Source organism: Mesocricetus auratus, unplaced genomic scaffold (assembly GCF_017639785.1).
Source record: "Mesocricetus auratus isolate SY011 unplaced genomic scaffold, BCM_Maur_2.0 Super-Scaffold_100029, whole genome shotgun sequence".
Lineage (NCBI taxonomy): Eukaryota > Metazoa > Chordata > Mammalia > Rodentia > Cricetidae > Mesocricetus > Mesocricetus auratus.
In genome coordinates, this window is record NW_024429210.1 from 5,782,704 (window position 1) to 5,808,261 (window position 25,558).

The following is a 25,558-nucleotide window of genomic DNA, read 5'->3' on the forward strand; positions in this document are numbered from 1 at the left end:
GTCCTAACACAGCCAGCATCTATATTGACATCCATGGCACATGTGATCACCAAAAACCACATAGATGTCTGAGGTCTGGCTCACAACCTGTGGTTATAAGGGTGTTCAAGGGCCATGATGCCACCAGGAGCATTCTCATCTGAGTAGCCTGTGTTTTCACCTGGGGCCATGGTATCATCCTAGTCAGCGTTGCTGTAGAGGGCCATGGCTGTGTCCATAGAAACACAGAAGCCAAGGTCTGAGTTGATGTTTAATCTTCCTGTTGTCACCAAGGGCCATGTGGTGTACCAGCACTTGCTCAGCTACCCTGGACAATGTCAGTGTCTGAGAACCATACCACACAGGAGGCCGTGATGATCTGGGTGGCTGATGCTGCTACCTAGCACTGATGCTGCTACCTAGCACTGATGCTGCTACCTAGCACAGGGTCTGAATTTATATTCCTGACATATGTTGCCACCAAAGGCCACATAGATGCCTGGGGTCTAGGCCACAGTCTGTGGCCATGAGGGAATCTGAAGGCCATACTGCCGACAAGGACCTCCTGATCAGAGTGGTCTGCACTGTCACCCAAAACGACAGTGTCATCTGTGCCAGGGCTGCCACAGATGCTCATGCCTGGGTGCTGTGGAATAATCCTTCTGTATGCTTTGAATATATGTCACTTTCATAGGTTGATGACAAAATCTTCTTTGGCCTATGGCAAAGCAGAATATAGCTAGGGGGAAGCCAAACTGAATACAGAAAGAAAGAAGGGTGACGTTGGAGAGATTTCAGTAGATGTCCATGAAACAGGACACCAATAAACTGGTAAAAGGTAAAGTCATGTAGCAATACATAGCTTAATAGAAATGGGTTAATTTAAATGTAAGAGCTTGTTAGTAATAAGCCTGAACTATAGACCAAACATTCTGTAATTAAAATTTAGTTTCTGAGTGAGTGATTATTTAGAAGCAGCTGTGGCAGGGTGGAACATCTGGAACATAGTGCATCTAGGCCTGGTCCTCTGCTGGGGGCCCTGTCTGGGTTCATGGTTCTGCTGAAGATGGGTGTTTGTGCTGATGTCCACAATCAGTGTTAACACAGGGATCACTGGATGTTGCATCAGGTGAGCTGGCCCTACCCCCCTGGGAAGAGGTCACCCCTGTACTTGGGAAAGATAACTCTACCCCTCACCTAGGAAGCACAGTAGAACTGACCCTGAGGGGAATGGGTATGTGTCTCCTGACAAGTCAAGTTTACCTGGGACAACTAATCTATCCCACTCCAATAGGTTAGTCTGTGTAATCAGGGCCACAAAAGGGAAAGCAGAAATGAACAAGTCTTCCTGAGGTCCAGGTCAGAGACAGCAACACCACACAGAGAATTGACTAAAGTGTCCCTAAGGACAGGATAGACTCAAAGGGTAGAGAAACAACTTTTCAAGAAAAGTAAATTGCAATATTTTGTTTACATGGAGTAATGAAAACATAAGTCTAATTTTCAAACCAAACTACTATACTAGCACCTAAAAAACAACAACAAAAACAAATGAACAAAACTCTTTGCAATTATCTCAAAGTTCTTTGAAATAATTGATGTAGCTAAAAAATTTCTTGGTAAGATTATGATTTAATAGCATAAAATTACTATATTTCCCTGTGACTTAATGACTCATGGTCTAATGTGACTTTAATCCCACATAATATAATGACTAAGAAGTTGAGAGATTCAAAATAATTTAACAGATGAACCTGAAATAGACATTTTTTCATAGTTTTTCTCCCTAAATAATCATATGATCTCTATTATACCTTCTTAGTATTTTTCTAGTTAATATATGTTAAATTCTTGTAGGCATAATGATTCTACCATTATACAAATTAGTTACTAAATCTGAAGTTATAGGCAAAAACTTATGCTGCAAATTGTTGCTCAGTTTATAGTTTTGATATTTGCTGGCCGAAATACTCAATTTGTCCCTAAAAGACTTGTTTTATAATTATTTTATTATTATTATAGTAATAAATGAAGAATTTTTGAGAGAAGTTTCATGCTGTAATTATATGAAGAGCTATATGTGAACTGAAAGCACATGTGGACTTATCACTCAAATTCCAAAACTATTGATATCTGGCTAAGGAAAGAAAAGAGAAGCTAACCAGGAAACCTAGTTGCAATACAACATCACATCTTCAGAATGTTCTTCCCTTTCTGTGCTTTCAGGGATTTATTTCTTCAACATCTATTGAGCGCCAACCAATCTGCTGAGTATTAAAGACACAAAACACAGACACAAAACAGTCTCTGCCCTTGAGGAGCTTACACAGAAAAATAAACAAGCATGTCCCTTAGCTACGGCACTGTGGGAACCGTGAAGAAGAAACTGTCTCAGTGTTTCTATCCATTAAATAGGAACTTGTATTTCATCCTTGGTATGAACCTGTGGCTTCACTCAGACACCATTTTTTTCCTGAGTCCATTTGTTCTTGACTAACTTGTCAACAGTTTAAAATCAGTCTTTGATTCTGTCCTATCTTGAGAAAACTTGCATACTTACATGCATATTTCTCACTATTTATTCCACCGTCCCTGTGAGACAGACAAAAGATCTGCAGCAGGCAATAGATGCTAGTGTTGTTCCATGTCAGGGTTCTGAGAAAGCTACAGCAAAGGGGACTGCTCTAACTTTGGCAAAGACTCAAAGATTAATGACACATGCTACCTATCTTTTTCCATCACTAAGTTATTTATTTACTAATCGTTATTAGTTACCCAAGCTCTGACAAGTGCATTATGTTTTAATGTGGAAATATTAAGCTACACAAAATACGAATGTCCTATGATACTTTATTGAGAGAGAAATCACTTATGTGAGAAGCCAAGATAGTAGAGAACCAAAGGTCTGCACACTGCTCTCCGGGCTAAAACGGGAACCCAAAGAGAGAGAGTCTCCTCTTCCTAACTCTTCTATCCCCGAATGTTCTATGTACATACCTGTGAACACACCCAAACGGGCGTGGTCAGTGCTACGGATACGTATATCTCTCCCTACAATGTTTGATCAGGATCACATAGGAGTTTAACCATAAATAGCTAATAGAAATATCCAGAATTGGAGAAAACTCCATGCCACTTGAACACACACACACACATACACAATTTGCTCTAGTACCAACCACAAATTTTTATTAGTAATGTTAGTTTACAACTTCTGTTTTAAACAACTAGAGACTACTATAGAGAATCACGATCAATCAAAATGCAGAGTTGTGGATCCCAGTCTCACTGAGGCATCCACAATACAACTCCTGCAGCTAAGGCCCAAGGATTGCTTTAAAAGTGGGAGAAGAAAAATTGTAAACCAGAGGATCTGTTGCTGTGAGATGTATCTCCTGGTCAAGAGAGAAACTATATCCACAATTTCTCATCATCAAGACTGAGCTGAATAAGGGGGGCACCAATAGACATGCTTATGTGGTATAAGCCCAGGCATTTTCAACCTTACAAAAGACCCAGGAATGCTAAAAGGGGTAGGGGGAAGCCAGGTGGTGCTGGCATACACCTTTAATCCCAGCACTTGGGAGGAAGAGGCAGGTGGATCTCAGTGAGTTTGAGGCCAGCCTGGTCTACAAAGTGAGTTCTAGGTCAGTAAGGACACAGAGAAACCCAGTTTTGAAAAAAACAAACAAAGAAAACCATGAGAACACAAACAATTAAATAAAATAATGACATTAATTCAAGAGATGAAAATACAAATTTTTAAATATTTTTATTAATTTATTTTTAACATTCCAATCCCAGTTCTTCCCTCCTCTTCTCCTACTCCCCCCACTCCCACCCACCTACCATCTGTTCCTCTGAGAGAGTAAGGCATCCGCTAGGAAATCTACTAAGCCTGTCACATTATGCCATTGAGGCAGGACCAAGGTACCTCTCCACTCCCCACACTCCTGTGTCTAGACTAAGCAAGGTGTCTCCATATAGAATGGACTCCACTAAGTCAGTTTGTGCATTTGTGTTAGATCTTAGACACACTGCCAGTGACCTCATATATTATCCCAGTCACACCATTGTCACCTATATTAAGGGAGTCTAGTTAGGTTTTATGCAGGTTCGCAATTTGTCAGACCTCTGAGTCAGTGATCTCTCACTGACTTGGATCAACTGTTTTTGTGGGTTTCCCCATCATGGTCTTTACTCCTTTGGTTATACCTTTGCTCCTCCCTCACTTTGATTGTACTCCAAGAGCTTGCCCCAATGGTTAGTCATGGATTTCTACATCTGCTTCTATCTGTTTCTGGAAGAAGTTTCTAGCTTCTCCTGAGTTGTAGATTATAGAAGGTATCTTTTGCTTTATTTCTGGTATCCACTTACGAATGAGTACATATTATATGTATCTTTCTGGTTTTGGATTACCTCATTCAGGAAATTGTTTTCTAGTTCTTTCCATTTTTCTGTGCATTTTGGGATGTCATTGTTTCTTACTGCTGAGCAATACTACATTGTGTAAATATACCACATTTTTTTATCCATTCTTCAGTTGAGGGGCATCTAGGTTGTTTCCAAAATCTGAATAATATTACTATGAATATAGTTGAGCAAATGCCCTTGTGGTATGAATGTACCTCTTTTAGGTATATTCCCAACACTGATTTTGCAGGGTCTTGAGGTTCATTGACCCCTAATTTCTGAGAAATCATCATACCGATTTCCACAGTGACTGTACGAGTTTGCATTCCCACTAGCAGTGGAGGAGTGTTCCCCTTTCTCCACATCCTCTCAGCACAAGCTGCCACTGGTGTTTTCTATCTTAGCCATTCTGCTAAGTGTAAGTTGGAATCTCAGAGAGGTTTTGATTTACATTTCCCCAATGACTAAGGATGCTGAGCATTTCCTTAAGTATCTTTTCACCATTTGAGACTGCTCTGTTAAGAATTCTCTGTTTATATCTGTACCCCATTTTTTAAAATTGGATCTTTGGTAGATTGATATCCAGTTCTTGAGTTTTTTGTAAATTTTGGAAATTAGCCCTCTGTCAGATGTGGGGTTGGTGAAGGTATTTTCTTATTCAGTAGGGAGTCATTTTGTCATGTTGACCATGGTCTTTGCTCTACAGAAACTGCTCAGTTACAGGAGGTCCTATTTATTAATTATTTCTCGGAGTCTGTGCTACTTGTGTTTTATTTAGGAAGTGATCTCCTGTGACAATGTTTTCAAGTGTACTTCCACGTTCTCTTCTATGAACTTCAGTGTGGATGGATTTATATTAAAGTCTTTGATCTATTTGGACTTGAGTTTTGTGCATAGCAATAGATATGGATCTGTTTGCATTACTCTACATGTTGACAGTTATACCAGCACAATTTGTTGGATGATTTCTTTATTCCATTTCATATATTTAACTTCTTTGTCAAAAATAGGTGTGTGGGTTGATATCAGGGTCTTAGATTCTATTTCATTGGTCCACCTGTCTGTTTTTCTGCAAATATCAAACTTTTTTCATTACTATAGTTCTATAATAGAGCTTGAAGTTAGGGATAGTGATCCCCCAGATGATCCTTTACTGTATAGGATTGTTTTGGCTATGCTGGGTTTTTTTGTTTTTCCATATAAAGTTGAGTATTCTCAGGCCCATACTTTGGAAATCTACTCCAACCTGCCAGGAGTTCAAAGAGCCTCAACTCCTATTGTCCTTAAGATATTAGTTTAACAGCTGCAGGATGCCCTGGCCTTGGTGGTGAATGGCTCCTATCTAAATAACAACAGACCTAGGCCCAGGGGAGTTTATACTCACGCTGAAGGCTATGGAGTGTCTTTAGGATTAAGGGAAGTAATTGCTCTCTGCCCTTCATACATGATAATAGAAAGTCTTCTGCCATTGCCCCCACCTTTGGTTGATTACTTAAGATGATACATAAATAAACTGTGGGCATTCAATATTAACTGACACTGCCCTCATGATATTATCTGATGTCTACATCATTGCTTTAATGCTGAGAGCTAGGCTTCCCTCACCTACTCTCCTCCACTAAGGAACAGACCAAGGGCTGTTCAACTGGTCCTGATCACAGTCCCTGTAAACAACATATGGCCCTGAAATGTGGGGCTAACATAGATGGCCTCTGACAGAGTACTGTTCTTTCAAAGTCTGTCAAGAATTATGCTGGGATTTTTATGAGGACTGCATTGAATCTGTAGATTACTCTTGGTAGGATTTTCATTTTTACTGTGTGGAACCTACTTATCCAAGAAGATAGAAGTTCTTTCCATTTTCTTATATCTTCTTTAATTTCTTTCTTTAAAGACTAGAAGTTCTTGTCATACAGGTCTTAGGTCTTCCACTTGTTTGGTTAGAGTTACCCCAAGATATTTTATGTTATTTGTAGTAATTATAAAGGGTGATGGTTCTTTGATTTCCTCCTCAGGTTGTTTGTCATGCATATAAAGGAAGGCTACTGTTTTTTTTCTTTGAGTTAATTCTGTATCTTGCTACATTACTGAAGGTGTTTATCAGTTGTAGGAGTTCTCTGGTAGAATTTTTGGGATCACTTATGGATACTAATAAATCATTGGCAAATAGTGACTGACTTCCTTTCCAATTTGTATTCCTTTGATCTCCTATTGTTGTCTTATTGCTATATCTAGAACTTCAAGCACTATATTGAATAGATATGGAGAGTGGACAGCCTTGTCTTGTTCCTTATTTCAGTGGGATTGATTTGAGTTTCTCTCCATTTGGTTTTGTTGGGGTGCCCCGAATTGACGAGGGGTCCCCAAGCCGGATTCGTCACCCCAAGAATCAAGAGTCCACGCGCCAATTGATGCAACACGCAAGAGGCTTTAATTAGGTATCTGCAGATGGGCCTCTCAGTCAGCTTTTAGACCGATTGGCCCCGAGGTTCAGTTACAATCAGCTTTTAAAGACATAAACCACAAGCTTTTGGGAGGGGTCCCTATCTCGTGAAGGGGGAAGGGGGTACGTGACTCCTGTCCCGGGGAAGTAGATGTCCTTCACATCAAACCTTGGCATGAGTTAATTTATCTTTCCCTAAGTAAATAGTGTTATCTCCTTGTTTCCCACTAGTCTTGTTTGCCCTGGTCAGTTCTTCACAGGTGGCAGCCCATAATTGGCTTTTTGTGGATTTACAGCCCTTCTGCAATTAAGGTTGCTAAACCATACATTCCATTCTGTGGTGATTTACAGCCCTTCTGCAATTAAGGTCTCTAAACCATACATTCCATTCTGTGGTATGGCCGGTTCCTAGGATGGGGTCCTTTGTTCACTTCCCAAGTTCTCTAGTGGGGTGCCCTCCCTGTTTAAGCTTATATTTTATTTCGATAAATTCGGGGTCTTACAGTTTGATGTTGGTTGTTGAGTTACTTACTGTATGTTGCACTTATTTTGTTTAGGTATGTTCCTTGCATCCCTATTCTTGTGGAAGGCTTTTTCAGCATCTATGGAAATGATCATGCTTTTTTCTTTTAATTTGTTTATATGGTGGATTACATTGATGGATTTTCATATGTTGAACCATCCCTGCATCCCTGGGATGAAATCTACTTGATCATGAACGATGATTTTTCTGATATATTCTTGAATTCAGTTTGCCAGTATTTTATTGAGTATTTTTGCATCTATGTTCATGAGGGAAATTCGTCTGTAATTCTCTTTCTTAGTTGTGCCTTTGTATCTATTGGATATCAGGATATATGTAGCCTCATAAAAAAGTTTGACAATGTTCCTTCTGTTTCTACTGTGTGGAATAATTTGAGGAGTATTGGTATTAGATCTTCTTTGAACATCTGGTAGAATTCTGCACTGAATCCATCTGGGCCTGGGCTTTTGTTTGTTGGTTGGTTGGTTTGGGAGACAAATGATAACTGTTTATATTTCCTATTTATGTTGCTTATCTGTTCTTGATTTAATTTTGATATGTGGTACTTATCCAGAAAATTGTCCATCTCCTTAAAGTTTTCCAATTTTTGTGGAGTACAGGGCTTTGAAGTATGATTTGATGATTCTCTGGATTTCCTCGATGTCTGTTGTTTTGTCCTCCTTTTCATTTCTGATTTTGTTAATGTGCATCTTTTCTCTCTACTTTTTATTTTAGATAAAGTTTTGTCTATTTTCTTTAATTTCACAAAGAGAAAACAGAATTTAATTAAGAGATAGACTTTCTGAAGGAAAGACATGCTGAAATAAATTTTTAGAAAGTAAAATAAGAGAGTTCAGAGAAAAGCCTCACCAAAATACTGGATGATGGAGAAAATAGAATGTCAGGTTTTCAAAACAAGATAGAGGAAATGAATCACTCAGTTGAAGAAAATGATGTTAAATCTAAAAAAAAAAATGGCAGAACAAAAACCTATCAACAGAATACACAGGAATCCTGGGATCCACTAAAAAGACCAAACGTATAGAAAGTGGAGAAGAAATTCAGGTCAAAATCATGGAAAAACTTCCATAATGTAAAGAGATGGCTAGAAATGTGCAAAAGACAGCATATATACAGAACACTAAATAGGCAAAATCAGAAAAATACTACATTTCACATAATACTCAAAACACTACCTAAATGTAACAACTGAAGTATATTGAAAGCTGTAAGAAAGACGAAGTCACTGAAAATAATTAGAAGCATAAGAGTAGTGACTGATTTTTTTTCACTGAGGACTTCAAAAGTCACGGGGGCTTGAGTCAATATTCTACAATGTCTGAAAGACAGCAAATGTCAGCACTGACTACTATATCCAGCTAAATTATCATATATAATCAAGGGAGAAAGAAAACATTTACACGGTAAAAAACAGTTTTAAGGAATTTATAATCCCTAATCAGGTTGTATAGAGGATACCTAAAAAATATTTATGTCTGATGGGAAGGTTAGAAGATGGTATAGAGAATAACAATTATTCATTAGCAGTTAATCGAACCCAGACAGACAAGTGTTACATATTTTCCATTATTTGCTTATGTTAGCTGTGAATCTTTAGACATATGTGTTTCATTTGGAATACCATACAAGTCAGTAAATTAGCTGGATGATGGTAGTTAATGCCTGTAATCCTAGCACTTGGGCCACAGAGTGGGTGCATTTCTGTGACTCAGAGTCCAGTATAGTGTATAAAGGGAGTTCCAAGACAGCTAGGACTGTTATTCATAGAAATTCTTTCTAGAAAAACAACAGAAAGAAGAGGAAGAGGAGGAGGAGGAAGACTAAGAAGATGAAGAACATGAAGAAGAAGAAGAAGAAGAAGAAGAAGAAGAAGAAGAAGAAGAAGAAGAAGAAGAAGAAGGAGGAGGAGGAGGAGGAGGAGGAGGAGGCAGAGGAGGAGGCAGAGGAGGAGGAGGATGTCAGGGTATTTAGCAGGATGGGGAGACAGAAGATTGTGGAATAAAGAGTAAATAGATATATAGAATAGAAAGAGTTAAACAGAATAAGGTAAAAGGAAAAGATTGAGGCATGAACATGGGAAGAGTTAAACTCGAAAGACTTAAAATTCTTTCATTGCTTTTTGAGGTTATAATCATGTTATTTCCCCTTTCCTCCCTCCAAACACTCCTATATATTCTTCATTGATCTTTTTTTTTTAATTCATGACCACATTCTTACATTAATTGTTGTTACACACACACACACACTGTAAGGCATTTGATTACATTATGTAAAGATAAGTCACTGTGATTGACTTAGTAAAAAGCTAAATGGCTGATAGCTAGGCAGAAGGTATAGGTGGGACTTCTGGACAGACAGAACTCAGGGAAGAAGAAAGAAGGAGTCTCCAGCTGGATGCAGTAGAAGCAGGACATGCATGAGGAGAAGTAAAAGCCATGAACTACATGACAGCATAGATTAATAAAAATGGGCTAAGTTATAAGAGCTAATTAGAAACAAGCCTAATCTAAGGTCAAATTTCATAGTTAGTGAGAAGTCTGCATGTAGTTATTTGGAAGCTCACTGGCAGGACATAGAATGACTGATTACACACAAAGACACATACATACACACAGACATACATTCTTAAATACAAAAGTGTCAGACAACATCCCCCTCCAACCCTGAAGTCTATGGTGAGACCTTTGTAGGGAGAGATCGTATGTACCTGTAGCACTAACCATGCCAGTTTGGGTGTGGTCACAGTTATGTAGAACATATGGGGGTTACAAAAGCTGGGAGGGAGGAGACATTCTCTTCTTTAGGTTCTGGTTGTGTCCTGGAGAGCAGCATGTGGACCTTTAGTTCTCAGCTTTCTTGGCTTCTCATGTAAGTGACTTCTCCCTCAAGAAAATATCATAGGACAGCACTACTTTGTGTAGCTTAGTTATTTCCACAATATCTGGTAAAGGAGTCAGAAAGTAAGTTTACTCAGCCTATGTGCATGGCCTGGTGCATTTCTGCACCCCCCCAGAGGTTCTCCCAAGTCACCAGAGTTTTGCAACTCAGTCCTGTTCCTCCTGCTCTGCACTGTTTTCGTCCCATGAACCAGGTTCCATCTCCTTTGTTCTCCATCCACTGCCTGCTCCAGCCTCACATGATCCAGAGTTACTGAGAACAGTTTGCACTGCCACTTCAGAACTGTGCAGGCCCAGCACAGATGTCTCAAAAAGCCAAGTTCTCCCTTCATGGCAGCCTGCCGAACTTGGCCCCTTCCTCCCCGCAGGTTCCTGCAATCTTTGCAGGGCTCTTTTCTCTTGCTTTTAACAAAATCCTGCTCACTAAATTTCTGTAAAAGCTACTTAGGATTTTTCAAATTCCACTGGGAAAATACAGAGCACCTGCGAAGGAGCTGTATTTGGCAGTCTTCCCAGTATCTGTGACTAAAAAACCAGCAACTAAAAAGCCTCCAAATGGTTTCATTGCTTACCAATGGGAATCAATATAGATGAAGGACCTAAAAAGAATCAAACACACCATTGTTTCTTATGGTATTCACTCTCCTTATGTTAGAGAGTTACTGAATTCTTGGGCTAGTGTGAATAGGGTGACCCCAAAGGATTGGAGTCAATTGATCTCAGCAGTGCTAGAAAATTCATCTCAAATACAATTGAGAGTTTTTGAAGATGAGAATCAAAGGCCCCCAAGCTTCATGGCCTAAAGAAAGGTTCTGAAGCTCCCCAAGATAAGATTCTTGGTGAGGGTACTTGTGCTGACCCACAGGTTATGGCTGACTATGAGGAACACAGCTTGTCTTTATGCCATACAGCAGCTCTGAATTCTTTGAAAAAGGTTCATGAACCAGGAGAGAAAATAGAACCTTACCAAGGTGGTACAGGGTCCAAGAGAAAGGTTAACTGAAATTTTGGAGAGAATGTCCAGAACAGTAGTATTACAGATAACTGACTCAGATTCTGGGAAAATACTTGTAGAATCTCTAGCTTATGAGAATGCAAATCCACAATTTAAACAGGTACTTTAACCATTAATAATAAGATCAACATCAATAAAGATCAATATACAGAAGATTGGGTAAGGGAGTCAATTTCTAAAGGTTTGAAGAGGCACCAAGATGTCAAATGCCTTAACCATAAAGATATAGAAACTTGGGTAGGAGAAGCAATCTCCAGAGGTTTAAAAAGACATCTAAATACGAGATGTTTTAACTGTGGTAGAATAGGATATCTGAGAAGAAATTGTAGGCAAAGCATTCCTAAAGATAATGCTCCTCCTAGAAAGGATCCAAACAGAAGGCCTCAGCTTTATGGATTATGTTTGAGATGTGGAAAAGACTGACACTGGGCCAATGAATGTAGGTTGACCACAGAGGAACCAAAAGCTCTACCCTTAAAATGGCTAACAGATGAACCTGTCTAGGTAGGGCAATGGCCTATAACCTCTGAGAAGCTAGAGGCTTTAGAAAAGCCTTCAGTAACAGCTAAATGCTGAACATATTGAAGAATCTGTAAGTCCATGGAATCCCCCCCATTTGTCACCAAAAAGAAGTCGGGTAAATGGAGGATTCTGACTTATCTAAGAGCCATAAATAAAGAAATTTAGCCTATGGGTTCCCTACAGACTGGGATACCATTGACTTCTCTGATACCTAAAGAATTACCTATTATAGTAATTGATAAAAGATTGCATCTTCACTATATCTTTACAAGAAAAAGATAGGAAAATGTTTGCCTTCACAGTGCCTACCTACAACAATTCTCAACCAGTTAGAAGATTTCATTGGAAGGTTTTGACACAGGAAATGTTAAATAGTCTTACTTTGTTAAAGCATTTTGTGTAAAAAGCTTTGGAAATAATTAGCAAACTATTTCCAGAATCCATAATTTGTCATTATATGGATGATATACTGTTAGCTGATATGAAAAAAGGAACATTGAAAAAGATGTTTGAGGCAGTAAAGAAAATTTTATCTCATTGGAATTACAGATTGCCCATAAAAAATACAAAGAGGAGATTCTATTAATTATTTAGGTTACAAAACATATCTACAAATATAGACCACAAAAAGTACAGATTAGGAGAGTTCATTACCCAAAAAAATCAAAGAATTTGATATTTGGTATCAATGTGTAATTTTATCAACTTATGTCCTTATAAAATTTATTCCTCTTTACTTCCTAATATACTTTTGGTCCCAATTCACCTAAACCAGTGCTGGCTTTGGAGTTGAATTAAGAGTTTCTCTATTGTATCAAAGAACAAATTGATGTAAGACAGATATAGGGACTGTCATCTGTTTATACTCGGTTCTTTCTCTGAAAGTCTAATTCCCTCATATTTACTATCTTACTTACTGCTGCCTTTCCTGGTATGCATATATATAAACATTTAAATTTCCTTGTTGACATTAACATTTGAGTTTTCCGCAGAGAACAATGAATTTCCTAACAGCAATCTTCAAAAACTTCAGAAAGAAAATGGGGTCCCACTTCACCAATTCCACCTGATCTGACTGGATGCATCTGAACTGACAATTATCACCCTGCAACTGGTTTTGGACTACATCTCTCTACACAACTCCAGACTAATTAACTGATATGGTGCACCTTCTACACTTTGGCAAGAGCCTCAGACATGAGCTTCAATTGAGATTAGAACTTCAGTCAAGAACCTCAATCAAGCATCTTCCACCAGAGACTGGGTACAAATGTTGTAGCCAGTTCACTCAAGATTTTCACTACACTAAAATTTTCTTCCTACAGGATCCCATGAGGTTATAATCGTCCCATTTCAGCAGGAAGAAATTCTGAGAACACTGTGCCCCCTTCCCCTGCTATTGATATTACAGGATAATTTATACATGTTAGAGCTAGTTATCAGTTGTTTATGGTTGGGATTGGAAAGTGGTGCTCAGACTTTGGCACCTCTTTCCGATAAGCTTAGGGTTTAGATGGAATAGATATCCATCTAAATATAGATGGATTTTAATTTGTTTATCATCTTCTATATATATATGCCTTATATATGTTCGAGACATTTTGTATACTGACACAATTTAGTTTTGTTTTAAGTCTAAATCTTTTCTTTAGACTAAAAGGGGAATTGTAGGGAGAGATCTTAGGTGCCCATAGTACTGACCACATCTGTTTGGGTGTGGTCACAGGTACATGGAACATATGGGAGTTAAAAGAGCTAGGAAGGAGGAAATACTCTCTTCTTTGGGTTCCGGTTGTGTCTCTGAGTGCTGCTTTCTTGGCTTCTCATATAAGTGACTTCTCCCTCAATAAAATATCATAGGACATCCCTTCTCTGTGTAGCTTAATATTTCCATGATAGACCTTATTGTCAAAGACAATACATACTTTGGAATCATAAAACATGGAGAAATCAAGCTGGTACTGATGCACAAACTTGATCCCTACTAGCTAGCTTTCATAGTGCTATAAATTGCTATTCACACTAATGAAGGAGAAAAGTCATCATCAATCTTAGCCAGCTATGAATCTTATAGGACACACTAATTGCTGAGTCATACCAAATAGTATAATTATGGTATCTTAGTGTTATATTGCCTGAAGAGAACATTACTATAGAAACTCTTATAAAAGAAAGCATTCAATTGGAGGTTCTTTACAATTTCAGAGATTTATGACAACATCATCATGTCTGAGCACATGGCAGCACGCGGGCAGACATGGTTCTGGAGAAGTGACTGAAAGTTCTACATCCAGATCTTCAGGCAGCAGGAAGAAAAGGCAACTGGGCCTAGTTTGGGCTCTTGAAGCCTCAAAGCCCACCTCCACCCCAGTGACACACTTCACCCAACATAGTTTCACCTATTCCAATAAGGCCACACCTCCTATTCCCTGAGAACCAAGCATTGAAATATATGTGAGCTATGGAGAGCATTCTTATTCAAACCATGAGTGGCATGAATGCCATGGAACTAAACAACCACTTTCTGATTGTAATTAAGGTCTGTTCCACAAGATCAAACCCAAGCCTGGACCACTACCAAGGCTAAAAATCAGTGGTCAGAGAAGTCATAAGTCACTATTATTATTATGTTAAATGGACATAATATTAAATGACTTATTGATATACCCATAGTATAATGCATCTGTCAACGCTCATTGAAAAGTTTCTTTTTACAATAGATGATAATTATCATAGAGACAATGGTTCAAACAGAATAAGAGACTGAAGTAATTCTCAATTCCAAAAAGGACATCTGTATCATACCAACTCCTCCAAAGGCTTACAGATCATTGATGAATACTGGGAGGAAAGAGTCTAGCTGTAAGAGGCAATGTATTTTAATACTAGGAAATTGTTTTTTAGGCACAGTGGGGCTGTTGCACATATGGATTCACAGAAGCTAACACAGCATGTATAAGATGTGTTTAAGCTCAAGTCAGACAAAATTCCAGCATAGAAAAATGAGTTGGACATGAACCTCAACCCCTCTATGAGAAGTTATTTGCATTGATGGCTGCTGGGAGAGGGATAATTAGTTTTTGTTATGGGTGTGGGTATTGGTAAGTAGACTATGCTCCAGTGGAAAGCCATTCAGCCAAGAGTTAGCACCAATTGTATTTTTCATACGCATTGAATTTGATCAATATCCCCTTCAAAACCAACATTTTAGATTCTGTGTTTTTATACTACTACTGGTCTATAGCTCTCATGAATTTGAAGTAACAATACTTAAATAAAATATCGATATAGTTTAAGTAAGCAAATTTATAAGAATTTAGTCTAGTCACTGACCCCCCCCTCTGCCTCCCTGCTCCTCAAATATATAGTCTTCAAGGTTCAATCACAGTCTTATTTGCTCCACAGCAAATATTGTCTCACATCGACCTCAGAAAGCATTTACTACTGCCCATATGTGGACATACCCTAAGCCCAGCAGGCAAATTATCTGCCTTCTTGACTTCAAATTTTCATGAGCTCGCTCAATTGCACTTGTCATATATTGAGCTTATTTCCTTTTCAGTCTTGATCTTCTCCTGCATTCCCTCCAGGTTTACAAATTCATCATCTTCTCAGACACTAGACAAAACCACAGACACACACCCAAAGATGTTAAGTATACTCTGTGTTAGTCCCATAAAATTCATGCCTTTTCATTTATGCTAGAATCCTGCTGTAGTTCAAGACCTCATTATTGCCCATCTGGAATACAGTGAAGATTTCCCAACAGTTCTTTCTATTTCCAGTATGTCTGTATCTAACACAAAAAATGCTAAAATAATGCTTAAAAAGACACCCAAATATATGACTCCATTCTCTAAGACACTTGAAGTGGTTTTCTAATTCTTTCAGGGTGAGGTCTCTTTTCTTCCAAAATGTGAGTTTATAACTTATTAGGTCCAACACCCTCATATGCTTTAGTTGTACCTTATCATTGTAAGAATTTATTGTGTTACATCTCAACTTTTAAACTTTTCAGACGATGGTTAGTCTGTTTCCTAGGAAAATGGCAAGGATGTAAACATATGAGTAAGGAATAGAGCAGATACTTTCATTTGCTGTCAGCAAGCATCTAAATTATTAACATTGTGGAAGCAGTTTAGCAATGTTCTACTCTGTATTTTACAGTAAAATACAAGTGATTTCCATTTTATGAAGCACAGTATAATAAATCTGATCTTCCAAATTCAGGAAGATCTAACTACACAAAAGGAATGATAAGCAATAAATTGAAGTTTAAGTAAAATTTTATGAGAGGAAATATTGTTAAATATGTGATAGTCTAAGTGTGTTAGAGGTATCTTCTAGACTAAAAATTGAAATAAGCACTTTAAACTGAACTTTGAAACTTTTTCTTTACAATGAGGTGCTCAGAATCTCCATCAAGAACCACAAAACGTAAGTGTATTAAAAAGAAAGAAAGCCTGTGACATAGATGATAAAGAAATGGTCCTCAAAAGAATATCTATTACTGAGAATGACCTCAGAGTAACCCTGTTCTTCCTTGGCCCCTCATTAAAGACTCATGTTTTCTGTGTGTATTTTTTGTTTGTTTTTCCTTTTCCTTTTCTTTTTTTTCTCAAAAGAATATATTAAAGGTCAGTTTGCTATGCCAGGTAAATTAAATAGAGATGATCTTCCTATTCAGTTGTGATGAGGTCTTGGATCATTTCCCAAACATAACAAGCTCACTGTTTTTGAGAAAAGGAGTAATATTGCTTAGCATCTTGCTGAAGTTTTGCTGATGAATCAAATACAAAGCCATGCTGGGAGGCAATGAGTGATAGACAGATGATGCACTAATATGACCAGAGTGTTCAGAGAGAGAGAAGCTGAGGCATCTGCTGACCCCCTGGCTGGCACATCCAAATCCACATGATGCCAGCTAAATGAGGAGAAGAAGTGCTGACTATGCCTTCTTTATCAAACTGACCCTACACAGCCTCATCCCTACCATGGGATGACCTACTTCCACTCCATAAGACATGTGTCTCAACAAAGCTTTTAGATGCTAGCCTGACACACAGTTATTTTTAAATAAGTTTTATCAGAAATATATACTGCAAATTTAATGCACATCTTGTATAAATGAATTGAAGTCCAAAAATTAATGTTGATTTATATATATATATTCATGGTTTCATTAAATATTCACAAGACAAATGCTTTTCAGTTTTGAAAGTGTGGATTTGAGGTTGGAATTTATTATTAAAGAATTACTGAAAATGAAAACTCTAAGATAATAGCAATTGCTTAAAACAGGGGCTCATTTTCAGTTCTGCTCACAAAAAACCATACATCAATTGTATAGCACAGTATTATGAATGATCTGACAAAAGGAAATAAAAGATTTGAACAAAAATACTTTCTACTTTCAAAAGGAAAAACACCATCATATGTAGACACTGATGTAAATCAGTATTAGTCCTCAAAAAGTCACTAACGCATATCTGAGATATGGGTAGAAAATTAAAATATATTTCCTATGTGTGTTATTTATCCTATCTGTCTAGATCAGATTACTGAATTGGTAACATAACTTAGGAGTTACCTTGTGGTAAACTTTAAATGACAATAATAAACTGTTCTACATTTTGAATGGAATTGGAACCATAGATATTACCCAAAACAAGGGTTAGCATGGACAAATTATTGTAATATAGAAGTCCAGTTCTCACTCAGCTTGACTAGAGCACTTGTATTTTTACACTTTATTATTTGATAATTCCATATATGTATACAATTATATAAAAAATACAGTGTATTTTGATCATAACCATGCCCAACTGTCTTTCAGATCCTCACAGAATTCTCACATCATGCCTCCCTCTTTATTATGTGATCCTCTTATTTTAACCCATTGAGTTCAACTAGTGCTACTCTTATGAGCTGGGATGTGGGCCTTCCACTAGGACCTATTAGGGTCCACATCAATGAGGAAATAGCTTTTTCCCTCACCCAGCAGCCAGCAAGTGACAATAGCTTCTCAAATAAGAGTCGGCTTGATTTTGAATTTTGATAATTTTGAATTTGTTCAGTGTTTAGCTGTTGATATCTGCCTCTGCTTCCATCATATGAGTGAGTACATACCATGTTTATTTTTTTGTGACTGGGTTACCTCGCTCAGGATGGTTTCTTCTAGGGCCATCTATTTACCTGCAAATTTCAAGATTCCATTTTTTTTCCACTGAGTAGTACTCCATTGTGTAAATGTACCACATTTTCTCTATCCACTCTTCAGTTGAGGGCCATCTAGGCTACTTCCAGATTCCGGCTATTACAAATAGTGCTGCTATGAACATAGTGAAACAGATGTAGTTGTTGTATGAATGTACCTCTTTTGGGTATATGCCTAAGAGTGGAATTGCTGGGTCTTGTGGTAGACAGATTCCCATTTTCCTAAGGAATCTCCATATTGATTTCCAAAGTGACTATACAAGTCAGCGCTCCCACAAGAAGTGAAGGAGTGTTCCTCTTTCTCTACATCCTCTCCAGGATAAACTGTCATTGGTGTTTCTGATTTTAGCCATTCTGACAGGAATAAGATGGTACCTCAGAGTTGTTTTGATTTGCATTTCTCAGATGGTTAGGGATGTTCAGCACTTTCTCAAGTGTCTCTCAGCCACTTTAGACAACTCTATTGAGAATTCTGTACTTAGTTCTATTCCCTAATTTTTAATTGGATCATTTGGTGTTTTGGAAATTTGCTTCTTTAGTTCTTTGTAAATTCTGGAGATCAGCCCTCTGTCAGAAGTGGGGTTAGTGAATCTTTTCCCAACCTGTAGGTTGGCTTTTTGTCTTGTTGACTATGTCCTTTGCCTTACAGAAGCTTCTCAGCTTCAGGAGGTCCCATTTATTAATTGTGGATCTTAATGTCTGTGTTACTGGAGTTATGTTCAGGAAGCAGTCTGCTGTACCAATTCATTCAAGGGTACCTCACACTTTCTGTACTAAGAGGTTCAGTGTGGCTGGATTTACATTGAGGTCTTTGATCCATTTGAACTTAAGTTTTGTGCATGGCAATAGACATGTGCCAGGTGTTGATACATGCATGGGTTAATGTCTGGGTTTTCAATTGGATTCCATTGGTCTACCTATCTATTTTTGTGCAAATACCAAGCTGTTTTCCGGATTATAGCTCTGTAACACAGCTTGAAGTCAGGGATAGTGCTGCCTCTGGAAATTGCCTTGTTGAACAGGGTTGTTTTGGCTATCCTGGGTCTTTTGTTTTTCCATATACAGTTGATTATTGTTCTTTCAAGGTCTGCGAAAAATTGTGCTGGGATTTTAATGGTGATTCCATTGAATCTGTAGATTTCTTTTGACAAGATTGCCATTTTTACTATATTGATCCTACCTATCCAAGAGCATGGGAGACCTTTCCAGTTTCTGGTGTTTTCTTTAATTTCTTTCTTTAAAGACTCAAAGTTCTTGGGATACAGGTTTTTCACATGTTTGGTTAGCATTACCCCCAAGCTGTTTTATGTTGTTTGTGGGTATTGTAAAGGGTGATGTATCTCTGATTGCTTTCTCAGTCCTTTGTCATCTATATTTAGTAGGGCTACTGATATTTTTTTAACATGCATTCAAATAACTTTCTTTTTTTTTCCAGTTTAAATTTAGATAAGAAACGAGGTTGCTTGACAAGTCAGTTCCAGGTCCCTCTCCCATTCCCTCCCCTCCTCCCGTGCCCTCCCCCTAACCCCCCCCCCCGTTATCCCCTCATTCCCCCAGGGAGGGTGAGGCCCTCCATGGGGGTGTCCATAGTCTGTCATTTCATATAGGGCAGGGCCTAGACCCTTCCCTAAGAGTTCAGGGTGAGAGTGCACCTCACATTGTTCTATGGGAGTCCAAAGTCTGTGTGTATACTTGGGATGGGTACTGATTTGCTGCCCAAGGCTCGATAGGTTCCCTAGGCCTCCTCACTGACACCCAAATTCAGGGGGTATTGATCAGTCCCATGCTGGATTCCCAGGCTGATGCCTGGGATTCAAGAGTTAACCTTTGTCTGGTCAGCTGTTTCTGGGGGTTAAACCAGCCCAGTCTTAATCCCTTTGATCATCAGTCCTCCCTCTCTGTTACTGGCTTTCTTGAGTTACTGGCTTTCTTGAGTTCAGCTCAGTACTTAACCAGCCGCTAAATGAAGTTTCTGTTTCCCAGACTCTCTGGCCATAAAAAAAAAAAAAAAAAGAGAAACATGGCATGTACTCTCTCATATATGGATTTTAGACATAGATCTGGGGAGTGCCAGCCTACAATCCTATGGCTACTGATATTTTTGAGTTGATCTTATATCCTGCCACTTTTCTGAAGGTATTTATCAGCTGTAGGAGTTGCCTGGTAGAGTTTTGGGGGTCACTTATGAAAACTATCATATCATCTGCAAATAGGGAAAGTTTCACCTCTTCCTTTTCAATTTGTATCCCCTTGATCTCCTTTGTTGTTGCATTGCTCTAGCTAGAACATCAAGGACAATATTGAAAAGGTAAGGGCAGAGTGGACAGCCTTGACATGTACTTGATTTTAGATGAATCACATTGAGTTTCTCTCCATTTAGTTTGATGTTGGCTGTTGGTTTGCTGTATATAGCTTTTATTATGTTTAGGTAAGTTACTGTTATTATGGATCTCGCCAAGCCCTTTATCATGTAAGGGAGTTGGATTTTTCAAAGGCTTTTTCAGCATCTAGTGAGATGATCATGTGATTTTTGTTTCTAAGCTTGTTTATATGGTGGATTACATTAATGGATTTTTTTATACATTGAGCCATCCCTGCATCCCTGGAATAAAGCCTACTTGATCATGGTGGATGATTTTTCTGATGTGTTCTTGGATCTGATTTGCCAGTATTTTATTGAGTATTTTTGCATCAATGTTCACGAGAAGGATATTGGTCTGAAGTTATCTTTCTTAGTTGTGTCCTTGTGTGGCTAGGATATCAAAGTTACTGAAGACTCATAAAGAGTTTGGCAAAGTCCCTTCTGTTTCTATTCCATGGAAAACTTTGAGGAGAATTGGTATAAGCTGTTCTTTGAATTTCTGGTAGAATTTCTGCATTGAGGCCATATGGACCTGGGCTTTTTTTGTTTGGGAGACGTTTGATGACTGCTTCTATTTCCTTATGGGTTATAGATCTATTTAAATTGGTTATATGTTCTCAATTTAATTTTGGCAAGTGATATCTATCCAGAAAATTGTCCATTTCCTTTCAATTTGTGAATTTTGTGGAGTACAGGTTGTTAAAGTATGACCTGATGATTCTATGGATTTGCATGTTCACACTCTTGTCATTTGGTAAGTTTGGATAAAGGTTTGTCATATGTTGTTGATTTTCTCAAAGAACCAATTCTTCGGTACATTGATTCTTTGTGTTGTTTTCCTGTTTTCTACTTTATTGATTTCAGCCCTCAATTTGATAATTTCCTGGCATCTACTCCTCTGGGGTGAGTTTGCTTCTTTGTGTTATAGGGCTTTCATTTGTGCTGGTAATTCTCTAGTGTGACTATTCTCCAGTGTCTTCATGTGGGCAGGTAGTGCTATGAAATTTCCTCTTATCACTGCTTTGAAAGTGTCCCATAAGCTTGGGTATGTTATGTCTTCATTCTCAATGAAGTTTTGGGAGTCTTTATTTTTTTATTTCTTCTTTGATCCAGGAATAGAGCAATTGTGCATTACTCAATTTCCATGAGTTTATAGGGTTTCTGCAACTTGTGTTGTTGTTGAATTCTAACTTTAACGCATGGTGGTCTGATAAGGTACATGGAGCTATTCCAATTTTTGTACCTGTTGAGGTTTGATATGCTGCCAAGTATGTAGGTGATTTTTGAGAAGGTTCCATGTGGTACGGAGAAGAAGGTATATTCTTTTCTGTTTGGATGGAATGTTCTATATATGTCTGTTAAACCAATTGGGTCATAACTTCTATTAGCTCCTTTGCTTCTCTCTCTGGTGGTCCTGTCTAGTGGTGAGAGTGGAGTGTTGAAGTCTCCCACTGTAAGTGTGAGATGTTGTATGTATGATTTGAGTTTTAGTAATGTTTCTTTTACGAACTTGGGTGCCATTGTATTTGGAGCATGTCAACTTGGTGGATTTCTCCTGTGATGAGTAAGAATTGACCTCCTTAATCTCTTTTGATTGATTTTAGTTTAAAGCCTAATTTGTTAGATATTAGGATTGCTATCCCCACTTGTTTCTTGGGTCCATTTGATTGGAAAATCTTTTCCCAATCCTTAACTCTGAGGTAGTGTCTGTCTTTGAAATTGAGGTGTTTTCCTTCTATGCAGAAGAAGGATGGATTCTGTCTTCAAATCCATTCTGTTGGCCTGTGTCTTTTTGTGGGTGAATCGAGACCAGTCAATATTAATGACCATTGATTGCTCAGTTTTGTTTGCTTTTGAGTTGCTGTTGGTGTTGGAATTGTGTGTGGATGTTCAATCCCTTTTTCTTTGGCTGTTGGTTGTGTGGAATTATCTATCGCCTATGTTTTTCTGGTTGTAGTTTAACTTCCTTGGGTTTGAGTTTTCCTTCAAGAAGTTTCTGTAGGGCTGGATTAGTGGATACATATAGTTTAAATCTGGTTTTGTCATGGATTATCTTGCTTTCTCCACCTATAGTGATCCAACATTTTGCAAGGTATAGCAGTCTGGGCTGGCATCCGTGTTCTCTTAGTGTTGGTAGAATACCTATCCAGGACTTTCTGGATTTCCGAGTTTCCATGGCGAAGTCAGGAGTAATTCTGATAGGTTTGCCTTTGTACATTATTTTACCTTTTTCCTTAGCTGTTCTTAATATTCTTTCTTTATTCTATATGTTTGGAGTCTTGAGTATTTTGTGGCAAGGTGATTTTTTTTTTTTGTGGTCCAGGCCATTTGGTGTTCTGTAAGCTTCTTGTACCTTCATTGGCATGTTGTTCTTAAAGTTGGGAAAGTTTTCTTCTATGATTTTGTTGAATATGTTTTCTGCCCCTCTGAGGTGGCTTTCTTCACCTTCTTCTATACATATTATTCTTAGGTTTGGTCTTTTCACAGTGTCCCATGTTTCCTGGATATTTTGTGCTAGGGATTTGTTGGACTTAACATATTCTTTGGTTGATGAATCTATTTTCACAGGTTATCTTCAACACCTGTGATTCTCTCTTCCATCTCTTGTATTCTGTTGGTTATGCTTGCATCTGTAGTACCTGAACATTTGCCCAGCTTTTCTATTTACAGCATTCCTTCAGACTGTGTTTATTTTTATTGTCTCTATTTCAGCTTTCAACCCTTCTACTATTTGAATTGTTTCTTGCAATTTTTGCTTTGTCTTTTCTTCTTTCTTGCATTTGGTGGATTTTTTGGTTTGTTTTTTTTTTCTTCTATTTCTTGCATTTTTTGCATTTTTGTTTGTTTTTTCTTCTATTTCTTTATGGTATTTTCTCATGTCCTCTTTGAGGGCCTCTGTTAAGAGAATCTTTTTCTTTTGCTAGCCGCCTTGGTTTATCCCCTGCCAGTCGCCAGGGCTCTGCCGTGCCAGCCTGGTTCTAGATCCGCATGAGTCTCAAATAAACACACAGGAGGCTATATTAATTATGAAGCTGTTGGCCTTGTTTGTCTCTTACTGGCTAGCTCTGCCTTAAGTAATTGCCCCATAATTGTTAATCTAAGTATGTTTCTTACTGGAGAATAGTTCCAGGCTTCCTACCCCAATGGCGGTTACATCTCGACTCTCTCGTGTTACTCCTACCCAGAGTCCTCCTGGACTCCTAGCCCCACCTATCTAGATTCCTATTGGCCAGACAGTGCTTTATTAGCATAAGACTTCCCCAACATCTCCTCTTTTCTGTTTAAACAAAAAGAAAGGTCTTAACTTTAACACAGTCAAATTGTATATAACAGAACAGTTATCAAATAAGAACATAGTTACAATATTTTAGCAAGATTTAAAGAAAATATCATCTATCCCATCCTTGTGAGTTCAAAGTCCTATATGTAGCTTATCTTTTATCATAACTAAGGAAAACTATAATTATAACTATCTGTCTTCAACTCCATCAAAGACCACAGAAAGATAATATATAAACACTAGGATTGACAGAGACATCTTACTGCCTGGACAGTCACCCGAAGTTCCTCTGTAACGTTGGGGCATCCATCTTCAGCCCATAGGCCACAATGTGTCTGGAACACTTCTCAGCAAAGCAGGAAATTTCAAACTGTCCATCTGCGTTGGCAGTCTGTCAGTCATTTTTTTTTGTCCTGTAGAAAGTCTCGTAGAGTCTTCATCAAGTAGGAACCCTGTAAGACTGAGTTCAGCAGTCACTTTTCTGTGGGTTCTGCATGTCCAGATTATACAACAACAGTCAAACAATCTAGGCAAGAGCAGTTTCTAGCCCAAATGGCTAATCTTGCCATGTTGAAAGCAAGCTTTATAATGAGTTTCTTCGATGCCCATCTTCCTCTCAGACGTAATTGGTGCTGCCAGGAGCAGACATTTCTCATTGTCAAGACAAACCCTAAACCATTTTAAATGCCATGTTCTGAAGGTCTTTGAGAGGTTTGAAGACTGTCCATCTCAAATATATTTCTGTATATCTAGAAACCTAACTTATGTAACTAGAAATTCTATTATAAGTAACTATCTATAGTCTGTATTCAATTATGCATTACGTTGTAAAAGATCAGTATAAGCACAATACTTAATCAAGAGGAGAAATATAAGTATCACAAAATTGACCTTGATTTTGTCTCAATAAATGAAAAACAATACCCATACCATAATTCCCCTTTTTACCATTAAAAAAGATTGGCTGTGATCACTAGCCAATTATAAACAATCCCATTTAAATGAAAACAAAGATTTATAAACAAGATGGGAATTGGGACGTCGCTCATTCCAAACTGCTTCCTGCTGGAAGGGGGCGCTGTTCACACCATGGGGATCATGACAAAACTCAGAAACCTGTATAAGTCCATATTTTCGGGGTCTGTAAGACTGCATCATCTTCGCTGTTTCGATTGTTGGAACACCTGGTCCACTGCTTCCGGGGGTCTTGGTTCGTCAAACCACAAAAGCCTGGAAGGAATCCTTAGCTTTTCATTTTCTGTAGAAACATAAATAAAAACTCCTTTTCCGAGTAACATATCCTTATGCTTAAATTTTGAAGTCAAGGCATTTTTAAAAGATAGAAGTTGGATTAATTCAGCAGCATTTATAATCAAGTGTACTTTAGCAGCAGTTCCTTCCTGAGCAAGCAAAACACTGGAAAACACAATAGCGTACAGTATCCAGACTCTCTGTGTATTTTCCATCTTTACGTGGCTTATTTATTTATCTAATATTACTTTATTTCTTTCACTTTTATTTATTTTTCTCTGAGACAGGGTTTCTCTGTGGAAACCTGCCTGCCTCTGCCTCTGGAGCAATCCTACCGGCATGTGCCAACACACCCGGCTTTTGTATTTATTTACCACTTTGCCGTTTCATTTTCTCTCTCAATCTCACGTATATTTTTAAACACACTGTAAACCTTTAGAGGTTTTGTTCATCCAAGTCTGACTTTACTGTAAATCTTTACGTTTTTCTGGCCACGTGTCTTATCTGTAAAACCGTGGCTGTTTTAAACTGCCGTTTTTTTTTTTCAAGATGGCGGGCATAAGCTTGATTCCAGCTTACTGCCTCAGTCCATGCTGACATCCAGCAAAAGCTGCCACTTCCAGCTGTACATGCACT

At 38.2% G+C, this 25,558-nt stretch overlaps 1 pseudogene; it reads left to right on the top strand.

Moving 5' to 3' along the window:
- Positions 1-204: 204 nt before the first annotated feature.
- The window catches only part of LOC101828536, a 175,699-nt pseudogene continuing 150,345 nt past the window's right edge, over positions 205-25,558 (top strand).